This window comes from Misgurnus anguillicaudatus, chromosome 12 (assembly GCF_027580225.2).
Source record: "Misgurnus anguillicaudatus chromosome 12, ASM2758022v2, whole genome shotgun sequence".
In the NCBI taxonomy this organism is placed as follows: Eukaryota; Metazoa; Chordata; class Actinopteri; order Cypriniformes; family Cobitidae; genus Misgurnus; species Misgurnus anguillicaudatus.
Genome location: NC_073348.2, coordinates 38,508,135 through 38,522,602, shown reverse-complemented (window position 1 = coordinate 38,522,602; position 14,468 = coordinate 38,508,135). Strand labels below are relative to the sequence as shown.

Sequence of the window (14,468 nt, the reverse complement as noted above, 5' to 3'; positions counted from 1 at the left end):
TTTCCTTAAATATCAACGCATATTTCTTTTTTAAAAGTCTCTTAACATCCTAAAGAAGATGAAAGTATCCAAACAAATTGATTTAAACATTAATATTCATGTCCAAACTAAGTTTAACGTTGAAAAAAGATAATAGACATAAACTCTTCTAGATTATTTCTCAAACGAATACTTTCTGCACCAAAATGTCTTCTTTCTCATAATCATGAATTAAACAAAATGATAGAAACTGTCACTATGGTAACACAACTGTAATTTTTTCGGGATCCATGGTAACTTTTAATTGATGTGCATCTGCCTTTATCAGACTCTATTAATGCATCACCTTTAGCCCAAAAGCAAGGTCAGTGGATGCATATATCAAAATGTCTACAGGTGAAATATGTGAGCGACGGGTCAATGCACAATTCTTGACCTGGGGAATAGATGATTATTTGTGCTATTTTTCCAATTTCTCGCTGCAAAACATTTCAGTAACTGCAATGGTAATAAATCACATCAGAGAAAATATAATCAAAACAGCTGAGGATATAGAAAGTTTTGTTTGGTTAAATGTAAAAGAATGAAAAGGGGAACTTGGCAGCAGTACAAAAGTAATAGGCTTAATTCATTATTGTATTTCTAACCTGTCTGAGCACAATGGGAGACACACAATTAGATAAATGGTCCTATTAGTAAGTGACCTATGTGTCTGTGTCTATAAATAAAGGAAATCTATGCAGCTTCAGAAGTCGTTGAAATCTTAAATAGGGTGCTGAACGCTCTCACATTGTCTTTTGATTCACATCACATGAGGTTCATAGTGTTGTTCAGCTTTTAGTTCGGTAAAATATGCAGTTATAAGCTATGGTTTATAGATCGAGGTTAAAGATCGTTTGACAGCAAATATTAAGTAAAAACTATAATAGCTTTTAAATTTTGTCTGAATGAAGAACGGAAATGTAGTCGCTCTATCTTAGTTTAGAATGCAATGTTTCTTTATCCTGTACTATATCTTCATTTCACAAAACAAGGAAATGACCAACATGACATAAATAGGTTGAACACGCTGACCCTTGTGTTACCCTCCTGTAATATTACACCGAGACGTTAAGCTCACAGGATGTTGGTGGTACCCATGATGCTTTGCACTTAGGTTATTGTATCATGATAAGATCACATGTTGTAAAACGGAATTTTGATTGGGTGAATGATCTCGATTCGATCCGCAATGAGGTTTTTGATTTGTTTTGTTTTGGTCGTACTCAATGCATCTGTCCTGTTGGCTGCGAGTGTCCAACCAAATGTGATTTATCAGAAATGACAGCTGGGAAATGAAAATTCAAGTCACCTGCTGCTCACTAGAATACAATCCAACAGAATAAATCTAAATCTCTCTAATTTGCTAAATTAGTTCGTTTGTAGTACAGTGTGTTCTTCATAATGTTATACTGTTAAACCTGGGAGTACACGAATATGTAATGCAAACAACTTGACCCTGAAGTCGTGTCCGGTAATTGAATTTCAGAGAAGCTGGTTTGTGATGGTAGATTTACCTTGTTGAAGGTATCCACAGATTTGAGAAACTCGCTCGATGCATGTGGAGCGATTGCTTTCGCCATTGATGACCTTTAACAGAATCAATACATGCCATGCATTGTATCTATAAATTAGAAGTGAATTCATTAATTGATTGTAATTTAATGACACAGAAAAAGAATCAATAATCAGTGAGTATTATGCTTCATATGTAAATTTCTATTTCATTCTTTTTTTAAGGTTTATGTGAATTTACTAATGCATTATTTATCCAGATCATAATATTGTGAATATAACAGAAAATCATACATCAATGGAAAGCTCATTGATTCAGCATGTATAAATGGACAAAAAAATGGACTGGTTTGTGGTTCAGGGTCACATGGCCAGAACTCGGATGGTTGATTTATTCACTCTTTTTAGGCTGACCTCACGAGCTCCTGACAGGTGATGTGATGTATGTTACAGCCTGCCGTGTACACACGTGAGCTTCATAAATAAAATCTCAATTCTAATTTCATACAGAAATTGGATGTACCTGCTGCATATCATGGTTCGTGTGAATCGATTGGATTTGAAGAGGGATCTAATGGGACCATGCAATTATTTCTGTATCAATGAATAAACAAATACTATATCATTCCTCTCACATATAGTAAACAAGCAACGGATGATATGATTCTCTATTGTTTATAGCTTGGTTATGATAAGTTGGAGAGACTAATTCATTTGTTTTTGGAATTAACCTTGCGTGTGTACTAGACATTTTGCAAAAGCAATCTCACAGATTGGATGCAGAAAGCAAAACGGCAGACAGACAGTTATTAATTCATTAACACTGCTTTTATTCATCTTATTAAAGTCGATTTGTCCTCTGCTTCCTAATTATATATCAATGGAAATAAAATATCTTACGTCTTATTTCAATGATAAACAAGATTTAAATTAGACTTGGCTAATAAAGTCATTCAGTGTGTTTGTTGACTTTTAATGAGCTGTTTCTTCCAGAAATGCACAAACAAGCAAAACGAACCATTCAGAAGACAACTTAAGGGAATATAGTTGTAGCTGTTGGCCTCGAAATTGTAATTTTAAATGCTGGGTTATTTTCAATCCAGCGCTGGGTGAAAAAGGGACAAACTCAACTATTGGGTTAAATTATCCCAAAAAATAAACACTTTACTTAAAGGAGTGTTCATAAGACTGACATGATACCTTCATAATCATGACATGACACGTGTCATGAACATGAAGAACATTTTATGCACATTTATTACAACTGTCATTAAGTGTCATTTGATCAATTATGTCATTTTTAATGCAAAGATGACATTGTTTGAATTGTCTTTGTTATGACAACTTGACATAAACCAATACATCATAACTTGTCATAAATATGTCATAAACATGGCATAGCAAAATAATGATTTAACTTAAAAAACTACCTAGCTTAATGGGTTAACATTACTTTAAACTGTCATTTAAATGTCATTAAGTATTAATATACTATGTCAAATCATTTTAAATACTTAACGCGCATTACATAATAATATTACTTTTATGAAGTTATGAGTAAAGTAACGCATTACTTTATAAATGTACACATTAATATTTGAGTTACTTTTTCAAAAAAGTAAGTAAAAAAGTAACGCAAAAGTAACTTAAAAGTAACGTAAGCATTATAATCTCCAAATGCAATAAAATATAATTTTATCATGTTTAATTGTGTTATTATTATTATTATTGGATGATTGATTTTATTTCTCTAACATCTGGAGAAAACTTAAAAAAACATTATGAACTGAAGAATATTCATGATGTTATAAAACTATTTGAAAGAGTATTAACACTTAATGACAATTACAAAATATATTTGTACCACTGTAGTTGAGGTCAAGAAAAATATTCATGACGCTGTTATAAAACAATATGACAGAGTATTAACACTTAATGACATTTTAATGACAAATTAAATTTGTATCACTGGTAAAAAGTGGTCAGTTATGTTGTCTTGGTAAAGTCAAGTTTTCATGACAAGTTATAATGTATAGACGGTTTCAGCAGTAACAACATGCTGTCGTGGTCCATAGTGTTGTAGTCAAGACCACCTAAACCGAGACCAAGTCAAGACCAAGACCATTGCAAGTCACTGCTTTAAAACACTTACGATATAATGTGGAATATGCATATGATTAGGCACTTCTTGTCTGTGTGTGTGCGTGTTTTGTTCAAGAGATCAGTTTAGCAACTAGTCAGACCATAAAAAAACCGAAACCAGAAGTAAAGTTCGAATCCAGATGTGTATCGTATCAGCGCACATGCGTCCGATGACACCGTCTATTGGTTAATGTCAAGTTGTCATAACAAAGACATCTCAAACAATGTCATCTTTGCATTAAAAATTAGCATAATTGAACGACAGTTTGCATAAAATCTCCTTCATGTTCAAAGCACGTGTCATGTCATGATTATGAATGTGTCATGTCAGTCTTATGAATACACGCCCCTTATAAACTGTTACCGAAAATGTTTATATTTGACCCAACAATGGGTTGAAATGGGCTGGGTTTGTCCCTTTTAGACCCAACGTGCCAATATCCCAAAATGTAAAAAAAATCCTGAAAATTATAATTTCAAGGGCCAACAGCCACAACTATATTCTCTTATGTTGTCTTCTTAATGGTTCGTTTAGCTTTTCTGCATTTCTAGAAGTCACAGCCCAATAAAATCAAGAAATAAACAAGTGACTGAATGACTTTATTGGCCAAGTCTAATTAAGTGTATTCACAGAAGCATAAGACAGTCAGTTTTTATGGTGCTTTTTCAAACGTTATTTATTTATTTTTTAATATGTTTCCTTATTTATTGTATTTGATTTGTAACTGTAATTGTTATGCACCAGCACATCAAGACAAATTTTTTGTACATGCAAACCTGCAGTACTTGGCAATAAAGCCGATTCTGATGAAAGCCATAAAAGAGAAAATACTGATGGCTCCAATATAGACCACATTAAAAATCAGGCATTCAAAATCTAATTTAAACCTGAAGTTTACGTCTGATTTCCTGACGTTCATTGACAACAAGATGCTCGTTCTTATGTCAGTGCTGGGGTGGGTTATTGAGTTTGCACCATATCAGCCCAAATCAATTATTTATCATTTCAAACATGGATTTAATTAATACAAATTTTAAAAAGGACTCTGTATAGTCTATGTGAATCTGCATGGGCTCTCTGACAGATTGGACCCTGAATAAGGGCTGATGTGTTTAGCACACTGGTCCTGATGATAGCAGACTGCTGAATGGACAGATACGATGATGCTCGGTTTGATATGTCAACTACAATAAACAACACACTGAATATCCTTTGACTTGCAGGGGAAGATGATAGTGCAAAAAATTGAGATATGCCACAAATCTCTGCACTGTCTAGTTTACGACTAATGTTATACTCTCTCGAAAGGTACAAAATCTGTCACTGAAAAATTACACCTTTGTATCTGAAAGGAATAGTCTACTCATTTTCAATATTAAAATATGTTATTACCTTAACTAAGAACTGTTGATACATCCCTCTATCATCTGTGTGCGTGCACGTAAGCGCTGGAGCGCGCTGCGACGCTTCGATAGCATTTAGCTTAGCCCCATTCATTCAATGGTACCATTTAGAGATAAAGTTAGAAGTGACCAAACACATCAACGTTTTTCCTATTTAAGACGAGTAGTTATACGAGCAAGTTTGGTGGTACAAAATAAAACGTAGCGCTTTGTAAGCGGATTTAAAAGAGGAACTATATTTTATGGCGTAATAGCACTTTTGGGAGTACTTCGACTCGCCTGAAAAGTCCGCTCCCCTTCTCACGAGATGGTCCTCACTGCGGAACACAACATCCAGGGGGCGGGGTTGGATCTAGATCCAACTCCTCCCACTTTATATACTTTGTTCCGCCAAATGAACCAGTATATTTGCGTTGTTGCAGCCCGCAATTAGTTGCAACCTGTGGTTGCCAACGTTTGCTCTTATCAATTTAAGTGTATGTTTGATTAATAATATAGTTGAGAAAGATTCATAATTTAGAAAGTATCACAGTTAGGTGTAAGGAGAGGTACGGACACGTTCCCGACAGTTTGATATCACTGAAGAGATTTATTTGTACATTATCCCACTTATAACACAGCTATTCCTATACGAGTAAATATAAAAACAAATTTATTTGATATCTTTTATTAGCAAATTAAAAAAGTAAACCATCTACGAGGGAAACCTGTTTCCTAATGGCTGTAAGCAAAGTCCATACAAGATAAACATTCAATTTATTAATTTCTAAATAACATGCCATAGCCTATATATTTTAATTATTATGCATATTTTTACTGTATCCATTAATAGGTCTTAAACTGCATGTGGTAAAATTACTCATAGTAGGCTTACCCGAAATGTTTTACTCCAAAACATTATAGCAAAAAACTTACATTTCACCCTAAAGGCACTACTTTTATTGTAGTCATAAGTAAAGTTAGTTTTTATGTCAAAATAATAACTTAATTTAGTTACGACTTAATGCGGAAATGGTAACGCAGCAACACGTGTATGACGTGTCTTGTGGTAAAACTGCCGACCAATGGGATCTCTGGATCGGGATCCAGCTCCGCCCCTGGATCTAAATCCAACCCCGCCCCCTGGATGTCGCGTTCTGCAGTGAGGCGCTACTGCTTCTCACTCTCATAATGGGAGAGGGGGGATGTTACTGCGCCGAGTCGAAGTACTCCCAAAAGTGCTATTACGCCATAAAATATAGTTCCTATTTTAAATCCGCTTAGAAAAGCGCTACGTTTTATTTTGTACCACCAAACTTGCTCGTATAACTACTCGTCTTAAATAGGAAAAACGTTGATGTGTTTGGTCACTTCTAACTTTATCTCTAAATGGTAGCACCGAATGAATGGGGCTAAGCTAAATGCCATCGAAGCGTCGCATCGCGCTCCAGCGCTTGCGTGCACGCACACAGATGACAGAGGGATGCATCAACAATTCTTAGTTAAGGTAATAACATATTTTAATATTGAAAATGAGTAGACTATTCCTTAAAGGGTGCATACTAGTACCTCAGAAGTACATATTACGTTTTTTGTGTTGTGCTTTATTGCACTTGCCAGCCTTTTTTATTACTCGTAGGTTCCTCTTTCATAACTAAGGAGACTTGATGTAGTTCGCAATTCTGCCCTGTTGGGGACATCGATTGTCACTGCGCCCATTTACACCCAAAATGATGAACCCAGACTTATCCATCTGGAGTACCTTTTTCTGTCAATGCTGATCTATATACTAAGTTTGACTTACAGATATGAGCATGGATGTGTCTTCACAAGAGAAAAAACTTATTTGAAGTGTCTCTTGTGTGTTTGCAGATGACATTGAATTAGTCCGACGTTCATTCCCAGTAAACATGATGTTGCGCATCTTCCTCTGGCTTAACTTTTCCTCTAATCCCTGATTATTATATCTCAAGTCGGAGGATCTTATGGAGATGTTGCTCTGAAGAATCAATTTGTAGTCTTATCCTCTGTCTCCCATCTACAAGGACATCTCAAGCCTACAAGGGTTTAATTTATTATGATCCATCAAAGCAAAAGTTTCTCTGCCTAAAATTGGTTTTGTTCAAGAGCGAGCTTGTGTTTCAGTCGGTAATACATTATGAATGATAATCACAATTGGTTTGATTAAAAGTGCAAGCAAGCATTACCTAATAGAAGCAACAGTGATGTTACAGCTTAGTTTTGAAGTGTGTCAGTCATCCTTCGCTGTTTCTGCTTCTTAAAATAAAAAACACTTTTAATCAAGCATCATAACAGCTGATAAAACTGTTACGACCCGAGCCTTATCTAGAGACTAGAATCTCATATCAGTCTGGATCAGGGGTGGGCTTTCCTATTCCAGGAGGGCCACAGTCCTGCAGAGTTTAGCTCAAACACACCTGAACATCATTTGCAAATAATACTTAAGACTTCGATTAGATTTTACAGGTGTGTTTGAATAGGGTTTGAGCTAAACCCCTCCAGGACCAGGAATGCCCACCCCTGGTCTGAAGGATGAGCTCTATGCAACACTCTAGCAACACCATAGCAACCCTAAGATCATGCATAGATATCAGGAAATAGGTTGCTAAATGACCTGGTAGGGGTCCAAATTTAACACCCTTTGTTGATTCCTATGCAACTGCATGGCTAGCGATGCGGTTGCTAAGGTGATCTGGGGGTTGCTATGGCATAATAACCACTCACTGCACCTAATATGCTTATTGTAAATATAACCAATGCATTATATACATTTACTTTTGTTGTTCACTAGTTCATTATTATAAAATATATTAAGAAGTGATAATTGATGATGCTACATTTTCTGCATATGTGCAGTTGATACTTCAGCTCACCTGCAGTTGATAATGATGTTATAAATCATTCTTTTGTCATTATATATCTATTTTTTTGTTTAAAGTGATGTACATGTAAGGACTGTTAGGTGTATTAATGCAGGCCTACGTATTCATTCTTCTCTTATGTTTTCTTTAATTAAAAGACATCAATTCCCCAGACTCAACCAAAGCAGATGTGTAGATGCTCTGTTTCATTCTTGACAGTAATTGTTTACAAACCCAATAAAGAGTAATTGCATTGAAACATTATCATGATGCATGTTTCTTTATATTTCAAAGGTGTTGCGAAATTCTGAAACACACATGAAGAATATCAAGAGAGGATTTTACATCCAATGTGCAACTTAAGTGAGTATCTGAATATTAAACATGATGTAGGATGAGTTTGTGGTGCCATCTAGTGGTTAATTTGGGCCATTTTGTTGAATACCATTCACTAACACCCTTTTGCTATATTAAATGTACAAATTTTATTTTTTGCACCATCAGTGCTCTATGATATTTTTATCAGACATATATAACAAATCTTAATGACTGTTTTCAGACTTGGTGTTGTATTACATGTAGAAGCTTGACATGATGACATTTACATTTACATTTTGGAATTTAGCAGACAGTTTTATCCAAAGTGACTGAAGTGTGGTATACAATTAACCAATTAATCTTAATCATGGTTGCTTGTGGTCCAGCTCTTTACTGGGACATTAGTGGATCCATGTGTAATTTGAATGTTTTATATTTTCAATAGCCCTTATATTATTAATTTAAAATGTTTGTTTGGTTTTTGTTTTATATGTTTTATTCAATTAAAAAAATATATAATGATTAAAATGTACTGTATGATTAGAGAACGGTCAACCGTAGTGTTAGATGTGTATTTTGTCGCTGAGATTGATCAATATCAGCATGATCAGGTCTGAAAGAGCCGACGGGTTGTTCAATGTGTTCATATCTTTTCATGAACAGTATGTCACGCTAACCAGCACAGTATCATGATCAGTCCAGCACTCGTAGCCTGGAGCATTTGACTCTTCCACCAATCACAGAAAAGAGAGAGAGAGAGAGAGAGAGAGAGAGAGAGAGAGAGAGAGAGAGAGAGAGTTGGTGATGAGGGACCATTGTGATGGGTCTGTCTTTGTATTTGATGCTGTATTGAGTTCAAACCTTGATCTAAGCTTATACAGCCAAATGCTGATAGCACCGGTTCAGTTATTAATCTCATCTCAACATAACTTCTCTAACAAGGTAAGAATTAGACTTTCTTTGTTATAAAGTTCTACCTACAGTAAAGTATTACAAAGTATCTCTGCGGAGAGTTTTTTAATAAGATGTTAGATAGTTGGCCCTGCTAGTTGAAAGCTTTCATTTTGCTAAGCCAGTTTAAATATTCATAATGTTTTCATACTGTTTCTGATTTTGTTAGCCATAATGCCTTAATGTATCTTAATCACTATTGTTAAACGCGTGCATTACACTTTGGCCTGTAACTTTTTATACTTTGTATATGAATGATGTCTTAAATTATGACAGTTGTTGTTGATGAGAGATATTTTATTACTTTTATTACTGACTTATTACTGATTAAGGACCCGAGCAATGTACTGTATTTAGAAAACAATGATTTATAAAATTTTAGCTGCAGTACTTTGTTGCCAGTAAGCAAACATACCCAGAACACCTAAGCAAACCACCCAGAATACATTAGCAACATCCTAGAAACCACCCCAAACACCACAGCATGCTGAAAGCCACACAGAACTCCTTAGCAACACCATAGAAACAACTCAGAGTGCCTTAGCAAAACACCCTATGACTTAGGAACACCCTAGAATGCCTAAGCAACACCCTTAAAAGCCACCATAAAATCTTAACGACACCCTGGAGCCACATATAATGCCTTAGCAATGCCCTAGAAGCCCCCTAAAATGCCTTAGCAGCACCCTGGAAAACCACCAGAAAATCTTAGCAACACCCTGGAGCCACCTAGAATGCCTTAGCAACGCCCTTCAAGCCACCTAAAACGCTTTAGCAACACCCTGAAAAGCCACCAGAAAATCTTAGCAACACCCTAAAAAACCACCAGAACATCTTAGCAACTCCCTAGAAACCGCCCAGAGTGCCTTAGCAAAACACCCTAGAAGCTACCTAAAATGCCTTAGCAACACCCTAGAAGCCACCAAGAATGCCTTAGCAACACCCTGAAAAGTCACCAGAGGATCATAGCATCACCCTAGAAAACACCCAAAGTGCCTTAGCAACACCATAGAAGCTACCAAAAATGCCTTAGCAACGCCCTAGAAGCCACCTAGAATGCCTTAGCAACACCCTGAAAAACCACCAGAACATCTTAGCAACACCCTGGAGCCACCTAGAATGCCTTAGCAACACCCTGAAAGACCACCAGAACATCTTAGCAACGCCCTAGAAGCCACCTAGAATGCTTTAGCACAGTGGTTCTCAAACTGGGGTCCGAGTTGATGCCAGGGGGGCCCCAGTTTTATGACATTTTATAAAATACATTAATTTATCATGAATTCTGTGAAATTAAACCAAAAAAAAAAAAAAAAAAACCAAGGCAGCACTACTTTGTATAATTTAATGTTTTGTTTAATTAAAATGTGAAGTTTTAGAACTGTTTTTGTCATAAATTTCCGCTGGGGGGGGCGTGAAGGAATGCACCGTACACAAAGGGGGCCACACACTGAAAAACTTTGAGAACCACTGCTTTAGCAACACCCTGAAAAGCCACCAGAATATCTTAGCAACACCCTGGAGCCACCTAGAATGCCTTAGCAACACCCTGAAAAGCCACCAGAACATCTTAGCAACACCCTAGAAACCTCCTAGAATGCCTTAGCAACGCCCTAGAAGCCACCTAGAATGCCTTAGCAACACCCTGAAAAGCCACCAGAACATCTTAGCAACACCCTGGAGCCACCTAGAATGCCTTAGCAACGCCCTAGAAGCCACCTAGAATGCCTTAGCAACGCCCTAGAAGCCACCTAGAATGCCTTAGCAACACCCTGAAAAGCCACCAGAACATCTTAGCAACACCCTGGAGCCACCTAGAATGCCTTAGCAACGCCCTAGAAGCCACCTAGAATGCCTTAGCAACACCCTGAAAAGCCACCAGAACATCTTAGCAACACCCTGGAGCCACCTAGAATGCCTTAGCAACGCCATAGAAGCCACCTAGAATGCCTTAGCAACACCCTGAAAAGCCACCAGAACATCTTAGCAACACCCTGGAGCCACCTAGAATGCCTTAGCAACGCCCTAGAAGCCACCTAGAATGCCTTAGCAACACCCTGAAAAGCCACCAGAACATCTTAGCAACACCCTGGAGCCACCTAGAATGCCTTAGCAACGCCATAGAAGCCACCTAGAATGCCTTAGCAACACCCTGAAAAGCCACCAGAACATCTTAGCAACACCCTGTGGAGCCACCTAGAATGCCTTAGCAACGCCCTAGAAGCCACCTAGAATGCCTTAGCAACACCCTGAAAAGCCACCAGAACATCTTAGCAACACCCTGGAGCCACCTAGAATGCCTTAGCAACGCCCTAGAAGCCACCTAGAATGCCTTAGCAACACCCTGAAAAGCCACCTAGAATGCCTTAGTAACACCCTGAAAAGCAACCAGAACATCTTAGCAACACCCTGGAGCCCCCTAGAATGCCTTAGCAACACCCTGAAAAGCCACCAGAACATCTTAGCAACACCCTGGAGCCACCTAGAATGCCTTAGCAACGCCCTAGAAGCCACCTAGAATGCCTTAGCAACACCCTGAAAAGCCACCAGAACATCTTAGCAACACCCTGGAGCCACCTAGAATGCCTTAGCAACGCCCTAGAAGCCACCTAGAATGCCTTAGCAACACCCTGAAAAGCCACCCGAACATCTTAGCAACACCCTGGAGCCACCTAGAATGCCTTAGCAACGCCCTAGAAGCCACCTAGAATGCCTTAGCAACACCCTGAAAAGCCACCAGAACATCTTAGCAACACCCTGGAGCCACCTAGAATGCCTTAGCAACGCCCTAGAAACCTCCTAGAATGCCTTAGCAACGCCCTAGAAGCCACCTAGAATGCCTTAGCAACACCCTGAATAGTCACCAGAGGATCATAGCATCACCCTAGAAAACACCCAAAGTGCCTTAGCAACACCATAGAAGCTACCAAAAATGCCTTAGCAACGCCCTAGAAGCCACCTAGAATGCCTTAGCAACACCATGAAAAGCCACTAGAACATCTTAGCAACACCCTAGAAACCTCCTAGAATGCCTTAGCAACGCCCTAGAAGCCACCTAGAATGCCTTAGCAACACCCTGAAAAGCCACCAGAACATCTTAGCAACACCCTAGAAACCTCCTAGAATGCCTTAGCAACGCCCTAGAAGCCACCTAGAATGCCTTAGCAACACCCTGAAAAGCCACCAGAACATCTTAGCAACACCCTGGAGCCACCTAGAATGCCTTAGCAACGCCATAGAAGCCACCTAGAATGCCTTAGCAACACCCTGAAAAGCCACCAGAACATCTTAGCAACACCCTGGAGCCACCTAGAATGCCTTAGCAACGCCCTAAAAGCCACCTAGAATGCCTTAGCAACACCCTGAAAAGCCACCAGAACATCTTAGCAACACCCTGGAGCCACCTAGAATGCCTTAGCAACGCCCTAGAAGCCACCTAGAATGCCTTAACAACACCCTGAAAAGCCACCTAGAATGCCTTAGCAACACCCTGAAAAGCCACCAGAACATCTTAGCAACACCCTGGAGCCACCTAGAATGCCTTAGCAACGCCCTAGAAGCCACCTAGAATGCCTTAGCAACACCCTGAAAAGCCACCAGAACATCTTAGCAACACCCTGGAGCCACCTAGAATGCCTTAGCAACGCCATAGAAGCCACATAGAATGCCTTAGCAACACCCTGAAAAGCCACCAGAACATCTTAGCAACACCCTGGAGCCACCTAGAATGCCTTAGCAACGCCCTAGAAGCCACCTAGAATGCCTTAGCAACACCCTGAAAAGCCACCAGAACATCTTAGCAACACCCTGGAGCCACCTAGAATGCCTTAGCAACGCCATAGAAGCCACCTAGAATGCCTTAGCAACACCCTGAAAAGCCACCAGAACATCTTAGCAACACCCTGGAGCCACCTAGAATGCCTTAGCAACGCCCTAGAAGCCACCTAGAATGCCTTAGCAACACCCTGAAAAGCCACCAGAACATCTTAGCAACACCCTAGAAACCAGCCTGAACTCCAGAGCAACCTCATAGGAAAACTCTGAACCTCCTATATCTGTGGTGACAACTTTGTATTTGTATCAGCTTTCATCAAGAGCTTTCTCAAAATAGCAGCTTTAAGTAGTGACAAGACTTTTAAACCTGAATATTTCGAAACTCAACCTGAATATCTGAAAAACTTTGAGTTTCTGTCTTGATTTAAAAATGTTTTGGAAGTCTTTGTTTTGAATTGTGTGTGTGTGAAAGTCAAAGTGTAAATGGGTTTGCCTGTGAAAATTTTCCCATGTTTCGGCACCATATCAGAGTCAAGAGGCGTTTCCCAGCAGATCAATAATGCTGTCAGTTCAGATTATCTGGAAGTGTTGTGTGTCTGCTGTGAAGGACACCACTCAGACTGTTCTGTAGCTTTCATTCATAGTAATTTACCACAGTTAGATTACTGTAAAGTTTTTTTAGGGATTTAGATTTATTTTATGACAATGACTTCAATAGTATTTTTTTTAAGAAAGGGAATGAGATATTCAACATAACTGTTATGCATAGTGTCTGTGGTAAATACTTATATTAACATTTCTCTTACAGTATACTTAACTTTAATAAAGAGCGGAGCATCCTTGTGATTGCCACCACGTTCACTACACACTGTACTATGTGTGAATCAATAGATTTTTTCGGCAGCTCAACATTGTGACAGAAAAGAGTTATGTGTGTGCGTGCTGACAGTGAATCTCTGTCATAATTAAACTTCTGTATTGGGTTTTCCTTCCCTGTCAGTGATAGAGACATTGATCTCATTGAGCATCAGACCCATGTGCCGGTTTCTCTTAGGTCCTCTCACGGTCACTGAAACTGAGACCATGAATTACATCTTGGATGCAGTTTAAATCTCAACCTGGGTTTGATTTGATTGGCTACTTTAATCAAATATGCATTTTTCATGGTGAGATTGGTCAGATTTCTTTTTTAAAGGGACAGTCCACCCAAAACGAAAACTTTATCATTATATACTCGCCCCCATGTATTTTGAACCTCATATGTCATTCTTTATTCCTCAGAATGCAAATTTTTAAAAAAGTGTTTTAGGTTTTCTGGTTACTATTGGAGTCGATGGTAACCGAGACGGAGTAACATGAAAACACTTCAACAATTTTTAAAAGGACCCAAAAGTGTTTCAAATATATCTTCGACTTGTGTCATATTAAGACATTTACTCCTCGACTTTCTTGCTGTGGATATCACTGTTGACACATTATTTAAAACAC

At 38.4% G+C, this 14,468-nt stretch overlaps 1 protein-coding gene across 9 annotated transcripts in view; it reads left to right on the top strand.

Annotated features, from left to right (window-relative positions):
• Positions 1–14,468, top strand: part of slc4a5b (solute carrier family 4 member 5b) — a 51,781-nt gene that overhangs the window by 8,977 nt on the left and 28,336 nt on the right. For 8 of the 9 annotated variants that reach the window (XM_073874577.1, XM_073874573.1, XM_073874572.1 and 5 more), the window contains exon 3: positions 8,235–8,303. The gene's annotated coding sequence lies outside the window, so the exon portion shown is untranslated. Of the gene's footprint in view, positions 1–8,234; positions 8,304–9,048; positions 9,201–14,468 lie in introns of those variants that run through there. The other variant, XM_073874571.1, reaches the window with a different exon arrangement.